Source organism: Rousettus aegyptiacus, unplaced genomic scaffold (assembly GCF_014176215.1).
Source record: "Rousettus aegyptiacus isolate mRouAeg1 unplaced genomic scaffold, mRouAeg1.p scaffold_m13_p_12, whole genome shotgun sequence".
Lineage (NCBI taxonomy): Eukaryota > Metazoa > Chordata > Mammalia > Chiroptera > Pteropodidae > Rousettus > Rousettus aegyptiacus.
This window is the reverse complement of record NW_023416287.1, coordinates 43,871,826-43,898,789: the sequence shown is the minus strand read 5'-3', so window position 1 is coordinate 43,898,789 and position 26,964 is coordinate 43,871,826. Positions and strand designations below refer to the sequence as shown.

Here is a 26,964-nt window from a genome sequence, read left to right as displayed (position 1 = left end):
CAGCACAGTACTTTGACCTACTCTCTATAATCCTATTCTGTCCATTAACCCAATAATGTCCCTTCAAACATAGACCCAAGCAAAGGTTGGGTACTGCATTTAGTTTTCCTGGGACTTGTTAAAGGTTCCAGAGTGTATCACTACCCTAACTGAATAAACTGTCGCTGTGATGGACATTTCAGATGTTCTGTCTTTGGCTTCACCGGCAGCACTGTGTGAACACCATCATAAATGCACCTCTGGTTGATAGTATAGACACTCACACAATAAATTTCCAGGAGTAGCTTTGCTGGATCAAAAGACCCATGTCTATAAAATCTGTTGGCCATTGCCTCATCTCTGATTCACCCCTTCAGCAGGGTAGGCATGCCCCACAGCCTTAGTCACCCATGGACTTTGAGCATTTTTTGTACCTCTGCCAGTCCCCTTCATTATGTCTGACAAAGTTAAAAAAGAAAGATGGAGAAAAACATTATAAATTTTAAAATGTTGCCTCTGGATTTGCCTATGGATCAACTATTAAATAGCATTAATAAAATATGTTGTTGTTAGCAATGATAGTGTATTTTGATTATGTAAAAAAAAGTTCACATTTCTTCAAGATGTGTATTGCAGTATACAGATGTAGTTTACTTTGAAATATGTTAGCATAAAAAAGTGAAATGAATTAAAGCTTTTTTCTGCTATTTAACTTTGGATCAGAGTTTCATGTCAATCCTCAAGGGATGATGGTCATAAAGTTGGGGAAAGGCTGAGAAAGAGGTGGCTTCGAGGAGAGAGGGCTCCTCAAAGGCAGGGTGTTGGGACATTGAGGAGGGGGCTTCAGGAGTGGAGAGGGGCCGAAGATTTTGGTGGGAGGCAGCAGGTGGTACAGGGTGGCTGGGGGTGGGTGGCTTTCAGGACCTAGTCCTTCCTCCTCTGCTCTCACCTGGAGCTGGAGGTGTTTCATAGAATAGTTGAGTTTGGGATACATTTGGGGTTGCAAGACAAGCAAGGTGATACTGGAGTGTGATGGGGGTTTGAGGTGAGCTGGTGAGTCAGAAACGATGCACAACCCCTGTTGTCACTACTAATAGTGTCTTAGAAGGGCTTATTAAGAACTAGGTGTTACTATTATGCCCATTTTAAATATAAGGAAAACTGAGCCAAAGATAGGTTAAGTAGCTTGCTGGGGACATTCAGCAGGGGAGTGGAGGAGCTGTGCTAGGAAACCATGCAGTCTAGCTTCGGAGTCTTGCTCTTGCTCTTAGCTGCACAGCTAAGGGGGTGCTGGGTAGCCTGGAGTCTTTAAGACGTGTCGTTTTAAGGTTACATTGATTTAGTACAAATTATCAAACTAACACAACATTGCAGAAAGTTTTCAAAATAATAAAACTAAAATAAACAATCTTTTACCACGAAACTACGCATCCATCATGATCATTTGAGTGTGTTTTTGCCTAGTGGACATTTTTATGAATATAACTTTTTCTTCCTTCCCTCCCTTCCACTTTCCCTTCATCCTCCCTTCTTCCTTTGTTCCTTCCCTCTTTATGATTTTCTAAGGCTAGATTTCTAGAAATAGGTGAACAGACAAAGGGGATAAGTTTTTTTTTTTTAAGTTTTTTGAAAAATGGTTCTTTCAGCTATTGTGTGAGGCCCAATCTTAAACAAGGGAATTCCCACTTGTGGAAGCTGAATATGGGGGTTTTGGAGATCAGAAGATGTATCTTAGATCCCCTTTCAGAGGCTTATGGGAAGTGCTAACATCCAGGCATCATTATCACTGATGGTGATCTTCATTGCTTTATCTAAAGTACTTTAAAGAAGCACAAAGGCCTGGTATAGAGTAACACAGCCCCAGATTTCAGCCTTGCCTTGGGGCTTTCTTGTGAGAGATAGAGGCAAACTGCATAGGGCAGGCAAGTGTAGTACCTACAGAAGGATCACCTTGAATATACTACTCGGGGATGGGCTGAGCACCCTGAGACCTGAGATTGCAATGCCAAGCCTCCTGAGAACGCTGCCATGTCAAGCTGTGCAGGTTGTGGACTGTGGGAGGTGCCATTCATGCAGACTATGACTGAACAGGACCCTTAGAGATGAGCAGTGCACAGCCTTGACTACCTTATAAGGCAGTCTGGTGGAGCTGGTAATGCACATGTGTGAAGGAGACAGGTTTCCGCAGATTGACTCTATATAAAAATTCTTCACTTCCTACAAAGTAAAACTCATGGCCCCTTGATTTACGTTCTATTTTTCAATTATTGATAGAGACATGGTATCAAGAACTGTGTTGCTACCATAAGAAGAGCAACAGTGCAAGGGCCTTACACTAAACACCCTGTTGGCAACTCATTTTCATTTAATTATGGATCTTGTATATCTCTCCATGCCTCTACATATAGATTTTTTTTTATTTCCTTCCTTTGAAAATCTAAATGTCTTTTAAAAGATAATACATCCATGTCATTTAAGGTCCTAAAGGTACAAAAGTGCATGCAGTGAGAAACCCTCCTCCCACTGCCTCCTCAGTTACTTTCTGCGGAGACAGTCAGTATTATGGGTGTCTGTGAGTTCTACATACAGCTTTCCCATATACAAATTATACGTATATAAATTCTCCCTTCTTTTTTTCTTTTTTTACTGAGATATAATCAATATATAACATTATATTAGCATCAAGTATATAACACAATGATTTGATATTTGTATATATTATGAAATGATTACTACAATAAGTCTAGTAAGCATCACCATAGATAATTATAAAATTTATTTTCTTGTGATGAGAACTTTTAAGATCTACTCTCAGCAACGTTCAAATATGCAATAAGTATTATTATCTATAGTCACTGTTCTGTATATTACATTCCCATGACTTACTTATTTTATAACTGGAAGTTTGTACCTTTTGACCACCTTCACCCATTTCTCCCATCCCCCAACCCCTGCCTCTGGCAACCACCATCTACTCTCTGTATCTATGAGTTTCGTTTGTTTGCTATTTTCAGATTCCACATATAAGTGAGGTCTTTGACTTATTTCACTTAGCATAATTCCCTCAAGGTTCATCCATGTTGTTGCAAATGGCAGGATTTCCCTTTTTTCCATGGCTAGATAATATTCCTCTTCCCTTCCTTCTTATACCAGTTTTTCTGTGTATGTACTACAGGAAATAGGAATCTTTAATGATAGAATTCCAGGCGCAGAAAAACCATTTGGGGACAAATGTTCCCAGGTGCTCTTGGGGGCATATCTGCCCACCAGGGGTCAGGTGTCCTGGAGGCACAGGGAGCCTCTCTGCCCAGTTGTCACAGAGACATGTGTGTCAGCAAGTTTCCTGTCTGTGATATTTACAGGTTGATGATTCAGAATGCTGTTTAATATTTATCTTACTTTCTTTCTGCCCTTCACTTTTCTCCGCTTCTCATTCTGTCCTCTCACCAGATGAGCAGAACCAAATCAAGGATCCTGTGAGGACCTTCAGGTGTTAATAAATTGAAAAGGTCATCCCAAGCCAGGACTGTTAAAATTTAGGTGCCTTATTGGGTTTATTTTTAGATAGATGGGAGCCGAGAAAATTTGGCTAAGACTTCCAATTTGAGATCTTATGATCAGGGACACTGTGACAACTTCTGTTCTTTCTAGGCTGCAGTTCCACTTTGACAGTTGATGAATTTATGTGAACTCGGCAACAACTCAGGCCTGGGCTCCAGCTTGGTGTCGTGTTTACCTCTTCCATTATTTTTGGTGGTGTGGGTTTTGAAAAGGGAAATCAAACACCAACAATTTCACAGACTTACCTTTAATGCAGCCTGTTTTGTCAAGTCAGGAGATATTTAATTAAAGGTTCCCCCTAGAATGTGACTCTCCCGCGTGGGGCCCTAAAGATGGTTTGACTTGGAGTGTGGACTTTAAATGTCTCGATTTTCCTGGGTGCATGGCATAGCTAAACATAGCAAACCCTGATATTTACACTTGGTTACTGTCCTTTGAGGAACCAACCATTAAAAGCGCCAGTGATGACATGTTCACTTCGTGTGAGGAATCATGACAAACCTTCAGAGTAGCTCAAGAAGGACCTCTAGTGACAGCATTGGGGCTCTGCCGCTCCTCACTTGGGTCTACTGACTCCAGGGTCTGCCCACCTGACAAAAGAAAGTCCATTTGACCCACCTTTAAGACATCCCAGCAGTGTCACCCTAGCCTTGGGGACAATGGCCTTACATGGACTGCCTGTGCCCAGGCTGTCTCCAAGTGTTTCCTCAATTTTTCTGTCCTCTAAACCTCCCCTTTCTCACACTTAGCTTTTCCCCTCATGATTTCCTTGGGGGTCCTGACTCTCCCTTCCGTGCTTCACCTCTGAGGCAGGAAGCCTCTGCAGGCTCTGCCGGCCACAGGCCTCTTTCTCCCATCCCTCCCTCTGAGGTTTAGTTCTTTTTCATAGGTCCTTCTGAAGCAGGACAGGGCAAATTTCCCCAAGCGATGGGAGACCAAGCCCTGCACCAAGAGAAGAAGAGGGTCCTTTGGCAGAAAGAATTCAACACAAGAGCCCAAAGAAAAGCTTATTGAAAAAGGGGCAACACTCCACAGACAGAGTATGGTCTTCTCTCAGAGACAGAGAGTAAGAGGGACCAAGAGAGGCTTGGAAATATAGTAAGTAGAAGGGGCGGGAGGTGAGCATTCAGGGAATTCAGTTTATATATCATTTTTTAGTCTCTGTGAGTTATTATTTAAAAAACTTTGTTAACCCATTTCCTTTCATATTGACATTCAGTAAGGAGGGAGAAAAAGTAAGGATATATAGAGTGAAAGATCTGCTGGAAGTTTCTAGTCTTTAATCCATAGGTTCCCCATGGTTTCGGCCATAGGGAATGACTCTTGGTTTCTGATTCCCGTTCCATAGGTGTGGGGAATGGGTTGTTAGCAATCCCAGTAGAAATCTTCCTTTGTCCTGAAGGTGTTCTCCTGGCCTGGCCATAGGGCTGATCAGCACATTGCAGTCTCAGAATGTGGCTTGATTAACATTTTTAATTCTCTTGCTTCCTCCCTACATTACTTCCCCCCTCCTCAGGAACCATGGTGCACAGGGAGGTGGGGATCCCACCATTATTGCACATGGGTGGGTCTGAAACTCAGACCTTCAACATTCTAAAAGAGAATGAAAAAGGTAAACCACAGACTGAGAGAAAATCTTTGCAAAAGATTTATTTGGTAAAGGACTATTGTCTAAAATATACAAAGAACTCTCTCTCTCTCTCTCTCTCTCTCTCTCTCTCTCTCTCTCTCTCTTTCTCTCTCTCTCTCTCTCTCTCTCTCACTCTCTCTTTAAATTTTACACCTATAGCACCTGGTCTTCCTAGGTGGTCTCTCATCCAAGTACTAACCAGACCTGACCCTACTTAGCTTCTGAGATCAGATGAGATCGGGCGTGTTCAGGGTGGCATGGCCATAGACTAAAATATACAAAGAACTCTTAAAACTCAACGATAAGCAACCTAATTAAAAAATAGACCAAAGACCTAAACAGACATGTCTCCAGTGAAGATATACAGAAGGCAAACAGGCATATGGAAAGATATTCCACATCATATGTCAGCAGGGAATTGCAAATTAAAATGGTATTTCACTGCACACCTCCTAGAATGGCTCAAATCCCGAACACTGACAACACCAAGGGCTGGTGAGGATGTGGAGCAACAGAAACTCCCATTCATTGATGGTGGGAATGCAAACTGGTACAGCCACTTTGGAAGATATTTTGATGGTTTTGATAGAACTAAACAATTCTGACCACATGACCCAGCAATCATGCTCTTTGGTATTTACCCAAAGGAGTTGAAAATTTATGTACACAGAAACCTGAACGTGGATGTTTATAGCAGCTTTGTTCACTGTTGCCAAATTTGAAAACAAACAAGATGTTCTTCAGTAGGTGACCAGCTTCATAAATGGCGATACATTCAGCCAATGAAATATTATTCAGAGCTAAAAATAAATCAGTCGTCAAGTCGTGGAAAGACAGAAGAAGCTTAATACATATTGCTAAGTGAAAGAAACCAATTTGAAAAGGCTGCATACAGTATGATTTCAAATATATGACATCTGGAGATGGTAAAAGTATGGAGATAATAAAAAGATCAGTGGTTTCCAGGGCTTTAGGGGATAGAAGGATGAGTAGGCAGAACACAGAGGATTTTCAGAACAATGAAATAATTCTGTATGATACTGTAATGATAAATACATGTCATTATACAGTAAGTCTTCACTTAATGTCACTGAGGTTTTGAGACTTGAAGCAAAATGACTTGTATAAAACCAATTTTACCACCACGGGTTAATTGATGTAAATAACAGTTAAGTTCCTATGGCATCTCATCAACATTATAATGAAACGACAGTGACAAAGATCTGCTGTATAATTGTCAAAATTCATCGACTGTATAACACCAGGAGTGAAGCCTAATGTAAACTATGGACTTTGAGTGACTATGTTGTGTAGGTTCATTGACTGTAACAAACGCACCACTCTGGTGGAGAATGTTGCTAATGGGGGAGGCTGCGCATGTGTCAGGGCAGGGAATATATGGGGATTCTCTGTACTTTCCACTCAATTTTACTGTGAACCTAAAACTACTTTAAAAAATAAAGTCTGTTAAAAAAAAGCTTAAACATATAATCGCAGAAATCTGCTGACAGCATTGAAAGAAGACAGTAATTTTTATTCAGCTTTAAATTCACATTTCACAATTGGACTTGCTCCTTATAGCAACTCTAGATTAATATATACATATTTTTATAAATCTCCTAATTATTTTATGTGTGCATAATTATACCATAACATTTTTTCCCCTTATAACAGCTTTAATATGTTAAAAGGAAACACTTAAAATATCTTGTAATTTATGTAACTATGTTTTGGAATTACTTAATTTTTTGTGTGCTGGTGCCCCCAAATGAAAGTGGTCAGGGCCCCTTGTGTATGAAAGGCTCCACTCTCAGTCCCTTTTACAGGCTGGCAATGTCTTGCCCCTCAGGTCTTTTTTCCTACCCTGTAATTTCCTGTATTTTCCTACCCAAGCCTCCAATTCTGTGAGAAATTCTGAGATGGGCCTCCCCTCCTATCATTCCCTTTTGACCTTCAAGGCCTCACATAATTTTACCCCAACTCAGCTGGCTTTGTCAACCCGTAGGCCTCCCTTCCTCAAAGCCCCAGCCGATCTACAGGACTTCCTCCTTGCATGGAAGCTGCCACCCTGGCTGGAGTTCCTACACCCCACAAGTCCCATCACACCATGGGGCAAATGAGCAAATGGGGATATTCTAATTCTGCCATTCCTGGTATTACCAGAAGCTTGGATTCATCACTTGGGAGAAAGGAGGAATGCTGGTAAAGCTCAAAAGATTACATTAAAAATCCCATGGTATTGAATTTGATTGGAAGTGTGAATGCATATATTTTATGTCAAAATGTTAAATGTATTTTATTCAATGAAAGGCCCCAAACAAGGCCAACCAATAGTAGTGAGCACTCTTACACTCAAATTTTGGTGTCTAACCACCCTTCTCCACTGAATGAAGCCAGAGATCCATAAAGAAACGGCTGATTCCATGTCTGGGGCAGGAGATGCACAGAGCGAGTTTGGAACATCTAGCGATATGAGATGGCAGGGTAGGTACTCAAGACTATCAGTGTCATGTCCAAAAGACTCAGGAGATAACATGAATGATCCCCACTGGCCAAAGATGGAACAACCTCCTGAGTGTCAATAAGAATAAGAACTGTAATGGATTGTAAATGCATAATGTCTGCTTAAATCCATGAGTTCATATGTTGCTAAAATCAAACACAAAATAACTCATTGTCACCATTGGGAACATGCTCATTTTGACAAGTGGTAAATAAGAGGGAAAAAACTGAGCATTTATTCTTCTCTTCCTATATCAACTGTACCACTGGGTAATCGAATAGTAGGTAAGAGGAACTTTTCCGTTAAACAGATATATTCCTACCACTGAGTGAAGAGGAATAATGGAAATAGAGTATCACCATTTTGCAACTCTAATAAATGTAGACATTAATGGTCAATTTCTGCTCGCATTATAATAGAGAGACAGCCAGGCATGACATGCCTCCTGATGAAGGAACAATCACCACCTATGACATAGTCTTGCTAAAAAAGAAAAACTTGAATCAAATCAAGCCTTTAGCTCTAATGACAAAGTTTAGGAAATGCAGAGAAGAAAGTGTGACTCCTTTGCTTCTCAAGCTCCAACATGTACATGAATCACCAGGGAGCTTGTGAAAACGAAGTTCTGATCCAGCAGATCTGGGGCAAAACTGCAATACTTTGCATTTCTAGCAAGGTCCTGGATGATGATGCTGCTGCCCCCAGAGCACACTCACTCTGAGCAGTGAGGGTTAGATGACCCCATGGAGATGCAAAGAGAAAAATCCACACAGTGATAAACTCTGTAGGACAAACAAAATAATTTTTTTTCAAGAAGTAAATTGCAAGAAAGAAAGGAGATTGAAAGCCTTTTTATAATTTATTGCTTATTTATTTTATTTTTTTTGTGGTGACATTGGTTAAACAAAATCCAGTAAGTTTCTGTCACCACATATTTGACCCCTTTTACCCCATCTACCTCCCCTCTCCCTCCTCTGAAAGAGTCTTAAGAGACATATTAACTGGACGCAATGGGTGATCCTTCTTTGGATCTTTATTTCAATAAACTGTAAAAAAAAAAAAAAAAAAAAAAAGAAAAAAAGGCAATATTTGTGAGATAATTGGAAATCTGAACACTGACAGGAGGGCTGCTTTAACTACGTACTGAAAAGTGGGTGGCTTAGAATAACAAAAAATTATTGTCTGATAGTTCTAGAAGTCCAAAATTAAGGTGCTACTGCCAGGGCTATGCGCCCTCTGAAGGCACCAGGGAAGCATCCTTGCCTCTTCCAGCTTCTGGTAGCCCTAGATGTTCCTTGGCTCATGACATCATAACTTCAATTTTTATTTATTTTTTAAATTAAGTTTATTGGGGTAACATTGGTTAATACAATTATATAATTTTCAGGTATATATTATAATTTGACGCCTGTATATTCTATTGTGTGTTTACCACACAAAGTCTAGTTTCTTTCAGGTACCATATATTTGGTCCTCTTTACCCGCTCACCCTCCCTTTATATGTGACCCTCTTTAACCATCTACCTCTCCCCTCCTCCCTCAACCCCTACCCTCTGGTGACCACTAGTCTATAGTCCATGTCCATGAGTCTCTGTTTGTCCTGTTAATTTGTTGCTTTTAGGTTTATATCCCATATATAAGTGATATCATGTGATTTTCAACTTTTTCTGTCTGATTTATTTTGCTTAGCATGATTATCATGAGGTCCATCCATGTTGTCACAAATAGCAGTATTTCATCTCTTTTTATGGCTGAGTAATATTCCATTAAATATATGTACCACAGCTTCTTTAGCCAATCATCTACCGTAGGACACTTTGGTTGCTTCCATGTCCTGGCCACTGTGAATAATGCTGCTATGAACATCAGTGTGCAAATATCTTTTCGGATATGGCTTTTCAAGTCTTTGGGGTAAATACTCAGTAGAGGGATTGTGGGATCATATGGTAGATCAATTCTTAGTTTTTTGAGGAACCTCCATACTGTTTTCCATAGTGGCTGTACCGATTTGCAGTCCCACCAGCAGTGTATGAGGGTTCCTTTTTCTCTGCAGCCTCTCCAACATTTGTTATTACTTGTCCTGTTGATTACAGCTATTCTAACAGGTGTGAGATGGTATCTCATTGTGGTTTTGACTTGCATTTCCTAATAGTTAGTGATGTTGGGCATCTTTTTAAATATTTGTTGGCCATTTGTATATCCTCTAGGGAGAAGTGTCTGTTCAGGTCCTCTGCCCATTTTTTGATTGGATCATTTGTTTTTTTTGGTTGTTATTGATAACTCCAAGTTTTACACGGCATTCTCTCTGTATTTCTTCCCATGATATTTCCTCCGTGCAAGTCTGTCTCGATGTCCAAATTTTCTTCTTCTAATAAGGACACCAGTCAGATCAGAGTGGGCCCACCCTATAATGACCTCCTTTTAGCTTAATCACCTCTATAAAGAGTCTGTTGCCAAATAGACTCCCATTCTGAGGTACTGACGGTTAGGATTTCAACATATCTTTTGGAGGGGAGGAGACACAATTCAACCAACAACACTAGATATTTGATAATATTAAGGAAATAATGTTAATTTTTAAAATGGCGTTATGACATTGTTATGTTTAAGAAGTTTTTTCTTCCTTCAGAGAAACATACTAAAATATTTACAAATATAATGGTATGATGTATACAATCTGCTACAAACAATATGGGAGCAATTATGTGGTAAATACAATCCTGTAATAGATGAAGTAACATTGCCTTGAATTAATTGTTGAGTCTGGGTAACAGGTATACAAAGGGTCATTATAGTATTCCGTTTACTATTATAAAAAGTTTGAAGTTTTTAATAATAAAAGGAAAACAAAAAATATGAACAAAAAACAACAAAAATGAAAAACTTTCCACAATGCCGACTTGGCCCAGTCTCTATATTGGGTTCTCCCCATGCCCACCTTTTCCTGTTACAGGAGTCCCCTCCTATAGGAAGCCTAGCTGGGGCTACCCTCATGAGTCCCCAGTAACCTCTGGGGCCCACGCGTCCTACTGGGCTGTGCACAGTGGACGCCCCAAACTTCCTTCACTCCCCTGCCACATGGTATCCTCCCCTCAGCCAGCTTTCCTTGTACAGGAAAATGCCTGCAGAAGTCTTTTCCCTCTTGGGGGCAGCCACTGGTCAGGGAAGAGACACCCCAGCCCCAATGCAGCAACAGGCTGGAAGTTCATGCAAGCCCATGTGAGTAGGGTGGCGGAAAGTGAGATTGGGGGTAGGCACTGCCCTGTGCCCCATCTTCTTCACCACAAGGGCAGGCCATATGGTCTTTGAAGGGACAGTAGCTTGAGAACATGCTTCCCCCATCCCTTCTAACCCCGAAAAGAATTTAGCATGCCTCTACTTGCAGTTACTTCTTTTCCTGCTCTCTGAGGGGCTCTGGGCCAGGCCGCAGGGGGAGGACATTAAAGCCCAATGGTCCCCTGATAGGAACGCTCTGTTCATCAGTAAGGAAGAAACCTACAAGCAGAGAGTGTCCCCCAAGAACCCTGTGAATTCTGTCCCAGGGTCCCTCCCTGCAGGAGCAGGACAACCTTATGGATATTAATAACGAGACAAATTAGCATTGTGAGAAATTGTGGGATCTTAATGATTGTTTAAACTGCACAGATTAACACCTTTAAGAAAAAAATCCTCAGTAAGTAGAACCTGCATTCTAGAAGGGAGGACAACAAGAAACAATAAATGCAGCAAAGAAGTAAATTGCAGTAAGTGTTAGGGATATATGACATGGAAACATTGAACAGAGGAGCAAAATAAAGGAGAAACTATGGTCAACATACAGATGTCTCCTAAAGAAAACCCTAAGTTCAATATTCTCTTGAAGAATAGGACTCTCTGGCAGCCCCTGGGCCTGGATCTGGACTGGCAAGTACAGGTAGGGGCCACAGCTGTGGTGCCCTTCATTAGCCACAGTCCCTGGCATCCCTTAATGCCTCCCAAGGGCCGCCTCAATCATTTATGCTTTCTGCTTGTTTGTGTGGATGTTAACCTGGGATAGGTTAACCTGGGATGTTAACCCGAGCATGTATACATACATGCTCATCCTTCGGCATTTTCAAGTTTGGGGCAGGGCTGCCTCAAACTTTAATGTGTTTCAATCACCTGGGGATCTTGTGAAAAGGAAAGTTCTAATTTAGTAGATCAGGGATAGTCCCTGGGATCCTCCATTTCTGTTGAGCTCTTGGTTGGTGCTGATGCTGCTTGTCCATGGACCACATTTGAGTAGCAAGGGTTTCATTGACTGAATCCATTGATTTGAATATATCCACAAACATTTACTTAGCACCAGTTTTAAAAACCCATCTTATCTTCTGTAAAATACAAACAGTCCAGGGTGGTCCTTTTACTGTGAGCATTTACTGTTAACTGCATGCTACTCCAGAGAACTCCATCAGTTATAGATACTGTGAGCTCACCCTAGGGGCTTCCACCCTGTCTGTACATTGGGATCACCTTGGAGAGTTTCTAAAAATACCTGTCCCCAGACAATTAAGTTCAATGGCTTGACCAGAATGGCTCTAAATACTTCACAGGTGATAGCAGTGTATGGTCAGGGTCAGAAGTCAGAAAGGTGTCTGCAGCACATGAGATGAGGCATCAGAAAACATCGTGGAACAAGTGATATGGTGCATTTCCTGTGGATTGTGTTGAATGAGAAAATGATAAGGCTAGAGTTGGACAAAAGGGCCCAAGATCAAGGGAGGATAAAACAGGGTGGAGGATTTGTATGAAGTGATTAAAAACAAACAAACAAATAAACAAACCCTCAGAGCCTCTTGAAGTATACTTTGCTTTTGCAGTGACTGGTGCCAGTGCTTGAGCAGGTAGGAAGAACTGCAGGGATGCAGAGGCTACTGAAACCTGCAAGGTGGACATTTTGAGACAGAAAGGACTGGAACAGTTGGCAGGGGTGGGTCAAGAAGGACTCGAGTCCTGGAAATTTGCCTCATTTGTGAATTCTAAACAGGACTGGATTTGTGTTTTAGAAAAACTGTATTGTGTGGAAGAGGGAGGGCGAGTCAGAGACTGGTGTCAGGAAAACCAAGTTAGTAGGTTACCGGCTTTTGGTAAATGGCAAGAACATGTTCAGGATCAGGGGCTTACTGTGGGGAGTTAAGGTGGGACTTAGAGGATGGAGAGAACCCCAAGAAGGCTGATCGCACTGGACCATAATGTGGTCCCAGGTAAATCTGGGAAGGGGATGGCAAGGAAGGTCAGCTGCCTTTCACTAAAATGATTCTCGTGCTCAACCTTATTTCTTAAAGGCTTGGAGCCTAACTCTCATTGCCACCATTCATGACATCATCAGTGGAGGGAAGATATTTGTAAATTACCCTGAATGTCTCAATGTTTACTAAGACGAAGGTGAGAAGAGCATGAGCTATGTCGCTGGCACTTTTGTGTCTGTCGCCTGCTTGTGTGGTGGGAGAATGCCAAAGAGAATAAAACTGATGACATTTTGCCTAGAGATCTGCTTTGGTATGTAAATATATCTGTTCTTTCAGATTAGACATCTATGGGCTTTTATTTCTTCTGTACAATCAAATTGGTTTGATTTCCTTTTTCAAGAACCATGTTATTTTCACTTGATCCCCACACATGTAGCACACTCTGGTGCTTATAAGAGGAAAACAAATGCTAGAAGGCAGATAGTAACTATAGATAGCCAGCACCAGAGTTCTTAGGGAGGAACCTTTTTTACACAGGAAAATGCCTTTCTGAAGTGCTCTAGAAGGACAAGAGTTGTGGTTTGCAAGGAGATGAGAAAATAAACAGTTACACTATTGTGCTAAGAAATGAACTAAAATTTAGGAGAGCTGAGAAGAAAGGGGAGAGAATGGGAAGGAGGGAGGATTAGGGTCCATGGAAAAGGAAGCCAACAAGAAATTCTTGGTGATGTGGTTGTTGCAGGACTTTAATTATTCTTATTAATTACACTAGGCTAGGGTGTTGCTATGCAACTGAAGCTTACACAGCTGTCATTTAAACTGCCCTAAAGCTTTGAGAAAATCCATGTTCTCGGCGTCTCGTGTGGGTGGTCTTTGGCATATACGGAAGTGGATTAAGGAAAAGGATGAAAGTTCGTCTCCAAGTCATGAAGAGATGAGAGAAGCCACAGGACACAGAGGGATGAGTGAGAACAGAGTCAATGGGGGGTCATAAATAGTCATAAAAATAGAAACCCTGGGGTACCTGTAGAAATCTTGGGGAGAGTATTGGACAGGCCGCAGGATGAAGGATGATGATGTGATCCAATCCTACTGAGTTCCTGAGGCCAGAGGCGATGTAGACATTTGTAGGATTTACCATATCCACATACCCACCGGGGTAAGGTAGCCACATGTCAGGGCACGTGACTAAACTCAGTTCTCAGATTATTTCTACAGTAGTCAGGTCTTCTTTTGGTTTTAAGAGACAGAAACTCAACCCAAACTGACATAAGAAGGGGGAAAAGTAACTTATTGGTTCATTCATTTAAAAAGCCAGGGGTAATTTCAAGCACGTCTGACTAAAGGGCCTGTGGGTCAACAGCAAAACTGATAGTTAACAGTAAATATGTTTAGATCTTAGAAGCAAGAGAGATAAGTATAGACTTTAACTAAATGTTTCAATTGCTTTGGTTGTCATGTAGCTTATAGTCAAAGATTAAGAAAGTATATTAGTCATATTCTGAAGGAATGCCTGTAAAACAAATTCCAGGAGGAATGTTTAAAAGTATACTTTGCTTGAGATAATAAAAAGATATAGCTAGTTATGTACAATAGCTTGAACAATGGTGATAGTCACAAGACGTCTAATTTCCACTTTTTTTGCTTTAAAGATAACGTTGCTGATGCACAATTATGAAATATTTTGCAGATCTTGGTTCTTCAACCCAGCAGCCTTTGTTCTCACAATATAATTTTGTGTTGCTGATGTACTGTTTCTTTGTCAAGCAGGAAAATTTATGTATGTTTTGCAAAATGAATAAATGCCTTTAAGAAAATTGTGACTAGCTGCTGCCACCCAGAAGTCTGGTTGCACAAAATGTTATCTGTAACTGAAGAAACACAGATTCCCCTCGATTTCTGATACTCCCCTCAATCCCCTACACCCCAATTACATTAAAACTCCCTACTTTTGCTTTTTGAGAAGACAGATTTGAGAGATCTTGCTCTCCAGTTCTCTCACTTTGTATGCAGTAGGTGCAGTGAAGTGCTAGAACAGAGTTTATGCAAAGCAATGTAACTGGAGGGGTCAGTGCTGACTTTTTTTTTTTTTTTAAGCCTACAGCACCTGGTCTTCCTAGGTGGTCTCCCATCCAAGTACTAACCAGGCCTGACCCTGCTTAGCTTCCAAGATCAGACAAGATCCGGAGTGTTCAGGGTGGCATGGCTGTAGACCCAGTCCTCTCACTTTGGCAAAATTGAATAAACCTTCCTCTGTCTCCAAGCACTGGTGTCTCACTACCGCATCTGATGCATGGACCTGAATTTTGGGAGGTGATTCAGTAACAATGGCACTCCAGGTTTCTCTAGTTCTTGGTGTTAGGTTTCTTTGCTGTTGGCTGTATTCTCAGGCAGATATCCCCCTGGTGGCCGCAAGACTGAAATGCAGAATTCTGAAGTGTGTGTGTGACCTTAAACAAAGAAAATGAAAGAAAAAAATATGGCTGAATAATGCAAACAGAAACTTGCTGGCAGGGTGTAGCTGAAGGCAGTTTCTGTAATCAGGGATAGGGGTTACTGCGAGCCTTTGCCCTTGGAGATAGACCCCTTTTTGCAAGTGAAGAGGAAAAGTTGCAGTAGAGTTGAGGCAAGAGGAAAAGTAAGTGGGCAGAGGCCCTTTGGGCTAGAGTAGAGCTTCCCTAAGACAAAATTCATTCTTGGTCTAAGCCTTGCATGGGTCTTGCCTCCATCTTCCCAGTCTCCCTTGCAGCTAGGGTGACCATGTGATCTTCTCTGGCCAAAGAGAAGTGAGGGTTTGACTTAGAGGGTTTCAGGCAAAACTTTTGCTGTCCTCAAAAAGGACTATGGAGACTAAAGCCAGTACTGACCCTTCTTCTGCTCTCCTCCCTTGAGCCCTGTAGCTGTGGCAGCCATTTTCTGATCCTACTTTTTTCTTCCTTGGACAAAGACATGCTTTGGAGCCCCAGCTTGAGAAAGAGTTTAGCTCTCCCTAAACCACATGGATTAAGAATATATATTTTTAATTGTAAAAGTAATACATACTCAATGTAAAAATTAAAATACCCAGGTATGTCTAATAAAAGGTGAAAGTTCCTCAGACCCCCTTCTTCTTCCAATCCCAATTTTGAAGAGGTAGCCCCAGTTAACAGTTTTGGAAGAAGACCCATGACCTTTTCCAGGGGTCCACCCGCCATGCTGAAACTTTTCCTGATGAATTCTGTGATCTCCATCTATGTGAACACACAAGTCAGTCTCATTCCTTCAGGTGCCTCCAGAGTAGGTCCTCGGTGGGCTCTCTCACAATTTATTTAGTTATTCCTCTGTGAATGGAAGTCAAGGGGGTCAACTAATATTATTTTTAGCCTGACTGCCTTATTCTCCCAAGATAAAAAGAAGGCACTGTCATTGTCTTTATCAATTGACATTGAGTGGGTGGCCACTGTATACAGAACACTGTGCTCTGTTGGGGGACATGGAACACAACCAGATAGGATCCTTGTTCTGAGGGCTTGGTTGAGTCAGTACGTCAAAAAATAAGGTCACATCTGAGTACAAAATGGAGAAGTTTGAGAAGAGGGAGTGAGAACAGGGAGGGGGTGTTTGGCTGGCTTGTTCCTCACATGAAGGAGAAGTTACTGAAGCTGATTCTGGAAGTTTGGGTAAGTGGCGGGGAGGGTGCCTAGGGTAGCAGGGTGACCAAAGATGCAGAGGCAAGGAGGATGAGCACTCCTGGTTCTCCAGACAGTCCCCAGGGTGTTCAGGAAGCGTTGCTCTTCTCAACAAAGGTAAAATTAAGGTGCCAGAACTCATGATCTGGTTTTTCTCAAAGCTCAAAGACTCATACCTGTTTCTATGGTAGTATTTTTTTTCGCTCTCTCTCACTCTCATCTTATTATTTTTTTTTTAAATAAAAATAACTGTGAAGGGTTCAATATGCCTTTCTTTAATGACATCTCAGCACTTAGGTCTCAGCAGTGCATTGGTGGCAAAGAATGTCTACTATCATTGAGGCTGCTTACCTTTATTTGAAGTGTCTGGCTGAGCTATCTCCTTGTGACATACTTCTTTCAGAGCAAATTATTCATGCCCTATGGCCCCCACTGCTACCCCAGCCCCCGCTCATTCATCCTGCAGGTGTGAAGACAGGCTTGGCCTTTGTGTTTGCAGAGTGTGTCCCCCTCCCTCTGTTCCCTCTTGGATCCCCTCCAGGCCTGTCAAGGTTTTCCTCGCTCTGGACTGTGCGGACCGTGCAGCGTGAGGGCTGATGTCTCCTGTCATCCAGGCAAGGACTGCACAGCCCTCACGCTGCCTCTAATCTTCCCCTCCACAAAGGGCAGCTTTGTCACTCAGGGGGATGGCTTGTCCATCCCACTTTGGATAGGAGGAAGCAGGGCTAGCAGAGTGCCCACAGCTTTCCAACTGACAGGCTGTTGGGGGAGGGACTGGTGGGCAGAGGGCCTGAGCAGAGAGAGGGAATGAGGAGCCATCTTGGGCTACCGGAGTCAAGGAGCCAAGCTTATGTTGGGAGAATTGTGATGACACTGTGCACCCCAGCCCTGCAGCTAGTGGATAGTATGTGTGTGATGGGGGGTCTGGGTGATGGTCTCAGGGTCATAGTAGGAAAAGAAAATGTCCTACAGAGATAGGGTTGGTGGCTCCATTCTCTACCAGACTCCCCACTCTTCCCCTGCCTTTCTGGATGGACAGTGATGAAGATACGGCTGAGGGAGGCAGGAATGCAGCGAGTTGACTGGGACTCGCTGGGTGCTGGGCCAGCTAGTGTGCTTTTTCCTCCTCAATTTCCTCATGTGTCCAAAGGGGAGTACAACCAATGTCACCATAAAAAATAATAATAAATAAATAAAACTGCAGTTTCACAGCTAAACAAACAAACAAACAATAACAAAACACAGGGGGGCACAGTGCAGCAGCACCAGCATGCAGTGAGTGCTCATCGTTACTGTTGGACAGTGGCACAGAGCAGAGGCAGAAAGCAGGGTCTGCTGGCAGGCTTTCTCTGCCCTACCCAGTTTTTAGGAATTTATTGTTCAAGTTACTAATGTGGAAAATGTGGAGATTCCACATGAAAATCTGGTCATACAGGGCCTACTTTACTTCAAGGTAACAGCAAGCTGGAGTTGACTGGCACATGTCCTCTGGAGGTGGCACAGATGCCCCCAGCTCTCCTCAGTCCCACTGCTCCCTGTCATCGCAGGGAGTTCTGGACCGAGAACAGACCCACCACTGCGATATAGCACTCGTGTAGCCCTCTGAGCCTCAATTTCTTCATCTGTGAAACCGGACTCACAGCCTTATCAAATGAAAACAAAAGGAGTGCATGTATGTCATCTAATTGCGCCGGGCACAGAGAGTGGATCCTCAACGAAAACGAAAGTACTGTTACTGAGGTTTGGTTGTCATTGTTTGTTCTGGGATCAGTGCAGTGTGCATTCCACAGGGCTTGATTTCCCTGACCTCTGTGGGTGGCTCAGAGAGCAGGGCAGCACTGAGTCAGGCCAGTCCTCGGGCTCTCAGAGCACCCCCTGAGGCGCAGCCAGAGTGGCTCTGCAGGGGACTGTGTCTGTGAAGAGGGGGACCCTTCTGAAAACACCCTGTGCCCGGAAGCTGGCCTCTCAGAGGGGAAAACAGGTGCTAGGCACCAAGTCTGAGCCCCTCACTGTAAATTAATCCACTCGAGCAATTGGGAACAGAAAGTGTTTCCTGTTTTGGCTGGGGACAATGGACAATAAATACAGCCAGACCTCTGGGCTTTGACCCCTGACCTCAGAGGCTTCAAGAAGAATTTCCTAGCATACACACACCTGTGGTGTGTTGAGTGCTGGGCATTGTTCTAAGCTTGGAGCTGAGCTGGGCCCCTTTCTCTCAGGAGTCTCCACCTTGTTCTGGAATTGAGCCCAAGGAGCCTTCACTCTTCCCCCGAGACACATATTTCCTGGGGAAGCAGACTCCTACATGACACATGTTGAATAAGCTTCCTTCGGTTCAATTTCATTTGATGCACATTCACAAGCCCCTACTATGCATGGAACCTGCAGTCTTCTTAGTGCATCACCAAAAGGCTTTTCCTAAAAGTTGTTGTTTAACAATGAGCAGAACACTACTGCATGCACGTTCCATGCGGCAGGAACCCAAGTGACATGCACATAGGTTCAAATATTCCTGTCTTACTGGAGGAGCTTAAAAATGAGTATCATCTGCTATCATCAGCAAGTAAGGACAATTAGGAAAGTCATTAATTACAATAATTTCCAACTCCAAAGATAACCATTATGTAAGCAAGACTGGCTTGAATCATTTTCTTGGGTCAACTAAAGCTTTGATGGAGGCTGGCTCTGGTTCCTTGAGTGAAAGGCCATGAGAGTCCCACAGGCTCAAGGGACAAGAGGCTCCTTTTAACTTCTGAGACTGATAACCAGGGCCACGTAGTTTGACCGGAATACACAATTCACTTTGGAAATACAGGCATGAGAACACTCACTGGCCACGAAGTTAATAGTCATTCTGCCCTGCTCGAGCATGTTCATATTTTGTCTTCTAGAGAATAATGGACTAGTGCATTCTTAGAGAAGAGAAAAGGAGAGGGCTTGTGTCCAACTGGAGGGGAGACAGAGGATCAAAGACTTTGGGTTGGAATTGGCCTGAGAAACTCTTCGTACGTGTGACTGTTCCATATTTTCTGCAGAAAATCTGAACTGCTTATCAAGCCAAAGGACCTGCCTAGAGCTCCAGGACAAGGTGGTGAGCAAGTAATTTCCTTGTCCTGGGTCAGTCCTGCAGCTGTCCAGCTCCCGGTTGAGCAAGTGCTCTGAGACAAATATGTTCTGAGAATTCCTTTTCAAAAGAAGCTTTTATTTGTGGAAACTGGGATAGCCTGTAGAGTGTGGCTTGTGGAGGTGCTGAAGCTGAGTGGAGGTGGATGAAGCTGTGGGCTCTGTTTCTTTCTCTGGGTGGTGACCCCACAGCCAGGCTTCTGCCACTCTCAGCCCTCTGGGGGAGGCCCCATGTTAAGAGCCAGTCTTTCCTGTCCCCTCCGGCTGTCCATTAATGAACCTCTCCTCTCTCTCTCTCTCTCCTTTCCAATGATTGGGTCGTTGGAATCAAAGAGGCCCTCCGGTGACTCAGGCGTTTCCCATTGCCCTATTCCAGCATCCTTTACTCTTAGCCCTGAGAGTTTTTCATGTCCTATTTGGAACTGATAGGAAACCCTTTCATTGTTTCGCTACATGGATATTAGCACTGATGAAGGAAGTGTGCCATCAGATAATAGGCTGCTGCAGCAAGCTGGCTTCCAACATGTGTGCACTCAGAGTCAATGTGTCCCCACCTGCCAGTGACCCCCTAGACTCCAGCCACTGAGGCATCCTCAGCCAGGATGTACAGGGACTCTGAGCAGCGGGGGGCTCTGCCAGCTAAGAGATACAGTGGTTGAGGCTGAGTCCGACCCCTGTTCTCACTGCCTCCTGACCCTACTACCGTTTAAACAGATCCCCTTCTCTCCTAGATATATAGAAATGACAGCATCGGGAATGGAAACTGCTGTGTCTCCAGTGCCCACAATGGGCCAGGACTCTGCTCAGACACCCGCAGACATTTCCTCACCTCTCTCTCTGAACACTGGTTTCCAGCTGGGCTCCTTGAAGCCCTAAGGTCCTGGAGATATTCCCAGAGACCTCTGTACAGTTTCCTTTTGATCTATCTTCCATACCAACTTTCTGTGTAAGACTATTTGAACGAAGCATTTGCTGCTGAAAAATTGTTAGAAGAACCATTGCCTGATAACAACTTTCTAAGGTAAATATTTAATTTTGTAATTAGATATTTGTGGGTGGTTTGACTAAAGACTGACTCTCCCACTGGACTGTCAGCCTGTGCTAAAGCCTGTGTCTATCATGTTCATGGCGGTCTCTGTGCCCTTAGTAGAAGGCTTAACCTAGTAGGTGCTCAATAAAAATCTCCTGAACAAATGAATGGTGGTCACCCTCCACCTTTTCAGGCTCAGAACGGGTAAGTGATTTTCTCAAAACACAGCAAGATTTGAACCCCAGGTGACCTATACTTCTCTTCCTGGGAGAGGTTGCAGTTCTAGGGATGGGGATGAGGATGGTTGGGGCAAAAAGGACAGGGGTTCCCCAAGCACTATTTTGATTCATGGTGAGAAGGAATTTCCCCTTGATAACTTCTGTCTCCTTTTTCAGAGCTAAAATGACAAGCCATGTTCACATCCCGGGTCCATTAATGAACCTCTATTCAGGAGCTGTTCCAAAGGAAAGGGCCACTCAGCTCTCACTTCTCTGCTAGTACCAATGGGACCAGCCTCTTCTGGTTCTTGAATTCTAACCACAGCTACATTTTCAACATCTAATATGTGCTAGGTCCCATGCCAGATACCTAAGGTACATTACGGTCAGTCTTCGGAATAAGTCCTACATAACATAAGTATTTCTGTGACTGGTTCAGAGGTAAGACCCAGAGAGGCTGATGACCTTCTCAAAGTCACACAGACCCAGTGATTGCAAACCTGGGCCCTTCCAGGCCTCTAAGCCACCTGGCTTTGATACCTCTATAGGCTGGGCATTCAGAAGGGCTTGGGGAACTTGTGAAAAAACACAGATTCCAGACCTCACCCTTGATAATTATGATTCAGTGGGCACAGAGCAGGGCCTAGGAATCTTCATTTTGACAGTTGTCCGGGTGATTGCCATGCACAGGCAGGTTTATTGGCTTTCTTGGCTTAGGCATGAAGAGTTGCTTTTCCTCCAAAGGCTGGCTGAGATAATACTGATGGGAAAGCAATCTATTCTCTAGTCCTAAAAATTCTACCCAGAAGGATGGGCTCTAGGGCCCAGGCTATCTTACCCTGAGGTAAACCAAGAAATCCTATGTGTGGTTATTTTTAATGAAAAAAAGTCTGACCCATTCTCAGTGTTGACTTTAGATTAATTTTATTTATGTATGTTAACATGGTGAAATACACATAATACAGAATTTACCATTTTAACCATTTTTAGGTGTTCAGTTCAGTGACACTAAGTACATTCACATTATTGTGCAACCATCACCACCATCTTCAGAACTTTTTCATCTTCCCAAACTGAAACTCTATGCCCATTAAACACTAACTCGCCAATCCCCTTCCCCTAGCTCCTGACAACCACCATTCTGCTTTCTGTCTCTATAAATTTGACTGCTCTAGGTACCTCATATAAGTGGAATCATACAGTATTTGTCCATTACAACTGGGTTATTTCACTTAGAAGAAGATCTTCAAGCTTCATCCATGTTGCCACATTTGTCAGAATTTCCTTTTTAAGGCTCAATAATATTCAGTTGTACATATAGATGACATTTTGTTTATCATTCATCCTATCATGCACACTTGGGTTGCTTCACCTTTTGGTTATTTTGTGACTTAAGCTTTAACATTACATAAATTTGTATACACCCAAAAATTAAACATCTGCACTATCTACTTCTACAACAATAAAACTGTTACCATTCAAGGTGATCTGAACCCCAGTGTTGCCCTGGTAACATTAAGGATTCTCAGTTCTTTTCACCAATGCAGAAAACAATTCTAGCTCAGTGAGAATTATGAGATGTAAGATTTATTAAAGGTACGTTTTGAGGTAGAAATGGGTCATGCCTAAACTGGCTATAACCACGTGAAAACAAAAGTATGCTCCAAGTGAGGGGTTGGTTGCAGAGAAGAGGGCTGTAACTGTGTGTAAGAGGGGAGGTCTATATTATATTAGGGCTATGATGGGAGGTTATAAAGACATTCCCTAGGTGATTGGCATGTGAGGTCATTCTGATTCACATTTGGCTGTTATATAACTCCCTGGCTACTGTGCATGCAATTACCCAGAATTCATTCTGATATAGACTCATGAACTTCTGGTCATAAGCATGATATTATAATAATGGTATAACAAGGCTGAAGTGAAGAGAGGGTCAGAGCAGTCCTTACTGTGTATGTGTCTATGGCTGGGTTAAACCAGCTATAGGTTGTGGTCCTCCCATCCTTTGCCTCAGGATGCAGGAGTGATTTTTAATTACAAAATGAGTATCCTTTGGGCAGTCTTTGGGTTGTCTTTGGGCTTGGCCCTCATCCCTTTGTTCCCCCATTACTGATGTTTGTCAAACTACCCAACAAAACCAAAACAAATGTATAAATTAAATACAGTCAAAATGATAAGATTAATGAAATATAAATGAACAACATTACTTACATTAGTGGATGATACCGAAGCTGGTTAAACAGGAAGAGGGTGCTTGTGGCCTTGGCACAGGCTCCGTGGAATCTGACTTTTTATTTTATTTTATTTTTTTACTCTTGTGATGAAACAATTTTCCTACATTGTTCTCTATGTGAACTACTTCAAAGTCTTAGTTTTTATATCACACACACATGTTGTTTCCCTTTCTCTTGTCACAAATGCATCCTTTACATGTTATTCCCATCTCTGTTCTTTCCTTAATATCCAATGGCCATTAAAGTTGCACCCAATGGCTATTAGGCAATTCTGTTTCCACACATACAAATTCTAGCAAACCACAGCTACCATTAAATCTGCTAGGCATGTAGGCAAGATGTAAACTGCACTTTCATTTGGTGACAGTGTGTCCTAATTGCAGGCAATGTACCTAAATGGAAAACAATGGTGTCAAGCCTCTGCTTCAAAATATGACAGGGAAGGAATGGCATAAAAAACAGATTCTGGAGATTTGCTGAGGAAGAAAAACCCAACCCTGCCCCTGGCACCTGCTCTTCCATACACCATAGGCCCAAACTCAGTCCAATTGCCCACTATCCTCACCCCTTAGTTCTCACTAAAGGGAACAATTTATTTGTGAATGGAACCCTAAGATCTCAGGAGAAATCTTTGTCAATATTTTAGCCACTACCTTACATTCCACCTCATTCAAGTCTTCTCTTCTTGACTGTATTGTTCTAAGCCACTTTGCCACCAATGAAAATACGATTTCTAGTTCTTGTCCTAATTTCTTGTCCTAATTTCTTGTCAGAAATTTTGTGTTGGAATTGCTTTTGAGAAATCACTTCATGTTAAAAAAGGAGGAAGGGGAAATTCAGGGAGCTCAACCACCTCACACAAAGGTACAGCCATTGGAAGATGGGCCAGGGTAGAGCTGCTGCCTCCTGACTTCCTGACATTCTTTGTGTTGACTCTTGGTCATACCATTTTTCACAAGTCCAGGGATCTAGTACCTTGAGCTGTGGGTGTTGAGACTGGGGAACAAACTTCCTAGGGTCTGGAGAGACTTAAAGTATGGTGCTGACAAGAGAAAAAGGAAGATTTCAAATTCTTTTTGGGCCAGCTAATGCCTTCCACTCCCAGCCAGACTGTGGCCCAAAATCCTAGTGCTGCCTGCAAAAAGGATACAGATGGACATCAGGCACCTGACCAGCCAAACAATCTACAGACATTAGGCACCTGGCCAGCCAACCAATCTACAAGTCTACAGATTGATTTTTCTCTTGAGCAAGATCTTTTCTGTCAAGCAGACCCAGATTCAAACCATAGCTCTGCCATTTAACTAGTTGTGTAACTCTGGGAAAATTGCTTTACCTCTCTAAGCATCTCTTTTCTCTTCTGTACTGTAGAGATAATATATTGCCCAATCATAGGGCTGTGATAAGAATAATATGACTTATTATATGTAAATCACCTAGAACCATGCCTGGCACATAGTAAGTGCTCAGTAAATGTTAGCTGTTGTTAGCAGAAAAAGGAAAATTGAGAAAGGGTTAATGGCACACGGGAAGGTTTAATACCATGGCCTTGTGCTAGGTATCCTACTCCTATTTCAGAGTTGAAGATACTGACACTCAGAGTTCAGATACTGACACACAAAGAGACTGTGACTTTCTCAGCCAGCAAGTGATGCAACTGGAGTCTTGTTCAAAATTAGGCACTTTTCATAGTTTATCCCATTTCATTCTCTAACAACCTCAGCTGACCAGCATTATTAGTTCCATTTGACAGGTATGGTAAATGTAAATACCTTGCCTAGGGTTATACTTTTGGCCAATGGCAAAGCCAAGATTCAAACTCAGAACTTGCTGTCTCCAAAGTCCTTGCTCTGCTGACTGAGGTGCCATGAAGAATTGTGTAGAACAAAGCAGAGGTGTGTCCTAGCTGTTGTGGGGAGTCAGTATGACTCAACCCAGGGTTTGCCAAGGAAGTGAGGGAACCTAGACCTGATATTTGAGTGGAACCTCAATAGTCCTGTGGCCCAAGCCTTCCTTTGTCCTGTACAGTGATTAATAAAATGGCAATAACTACATACCTATCAATAATCACTTTAAATATAAATAGATTAAATGCTCCAATCAAAAGATAGGGTAGCTGAATGGATAAGGAAACAAAACTCATACATACGCTGTCTACAATGGGCCCTGTTCAGATTGAAAGACACACGCAGACTGAAAGTAAAAGTATGGAAAAGATATTTTATGAAAATGGACATGAAAAAAAAAGCTAGGGTAGCCATACTTATATCGGACAAAATAGACTTTAAAACAAAGGCCATAATAAGCGACAAAGAAGGTCACTACATAATGATAAAGGGATCAATCCAACAAGGATATAACCCTTGCAAACATTTACGCACCCAACACAAGAGCACCTAAATATATAAAGCAAATATTGACCGACGTTAAGGGAAATCAGCAGTAACACAGTCACAGTAGGGGACTTTAACACCCCCGTTGACACCAATGGACAGATCTTTCAGACATAAAATCAACAAGGAAACAGTGACCTTACGTGACTCACTGGACCAGATGGATTTCGTTGTTACTCTTAGAACATTTCGGCTCAAAGCAGCAGAATGTACATTCTTTTCAAGTGCACGTGGAACATTTTCCAAGATAGACTACATGTTAGGCCACAAAACAAGTCTCAATAAATTTAAGAAGACTGAGATCATATCAAGCGTCTTCTCCGACCACGGTGGTATAAAATTAGAAATCAATTACAAGAAAAAAGTGAAAACCACACAGACGTATGGAGGCTAAATAACATGCTACTAAACAATGAGTAGGCTAACAATGAGATCAAGGAAGACATCAAAAGATACCTTGAGACAAATGAAAACGAAAACACGACTCAAAATCTATGGGACACAGTGAAAGCAGTCCTAAGAGGGATATTCATAGCATACAGGCCTACCTCAAGAAACAAGAAAAATCTCAAATAAACAATCTAACCTTACACCTAAAAGTACTAGAAAAAGAAGAGCAAACAAAGCCTAAAGTTAGTAGAATGAAAGAATTAATAAAGATCGGAGCAGAAATAAACAAAATAGAGTCTATAAAAACAATGCAAACAATTAATGGAACCAATAGCTGGTTCATTGAAAAGATAAGCAAAATTAATAAATTTTTAACCAGACTCATCAAGAGAAAAAGAGAGAGGACCCAAATAAATAAAATCAGAAAGGAAAGAGGAGGGATGACAACTGACCCCACAGAAATACAAAGGGTTATAAAGAAAATACTATGAGCAATTGTATGCCAACATATTGGACAATCTGGATGAAATGAATACCTGCCTATAAACATTTTCCAAGACCGAGTCAAGAATAAACAGAAAATCTGAACTGACCGATTACTACTAACAAAAATCGAATCGGTGATCAAAAAACTCCCTACAAACAAAAGTCCTGGACCACATGGCTTCGCAGGCAAATTTTGCCAAACAGTTGAGGAAGAGTTAACATTTATTCTTCAAAAACTATTCCAAAAAATTGAGGAGGAAGGAAGGCTCCCAAGCTCATTTTATGAGGCCAGCATTACCCTGATTTTGAAACCAAAGACATTATGAGGTAAGAAAATTATAGGCCGATTTCCCTGATGACTATAGATGCAAAAATTCTCAACAAAATATGGGCAAACCAAATTTGGCAATACGTTAAAAATACCCATACACCATGATCAAGTGGGACTTATTCCAAGGATGCAAGGTTGGTTCAATATCCACAAATCAAATAAGGTGATATGCCACATTAACGAATTGAAAGATAAATTATATGATCATATC

The 26,964-nt window shown here is 42.2% G+C and overlaps 2 pseudogenes; both read right to left on the bottom strand.

Annotated features, from left to right (window-relative positions):
* Positions 1-5,320: 5,320 nt before the first annotated feature.
* Positions 5,321-5,439, bottom strand: LOC118610299 (annotated as a pseudogene).
* A 9,536-nt stretch (positions 5,440-14,975) lies between these two features.
* On the bottom strand, positions 14,976-15,094 carry LOC118610103 (annotated as a pseudogene).
* Between the last annotated feature and the right edge of the window lie 11,870 nt (positions 15,095-26,964).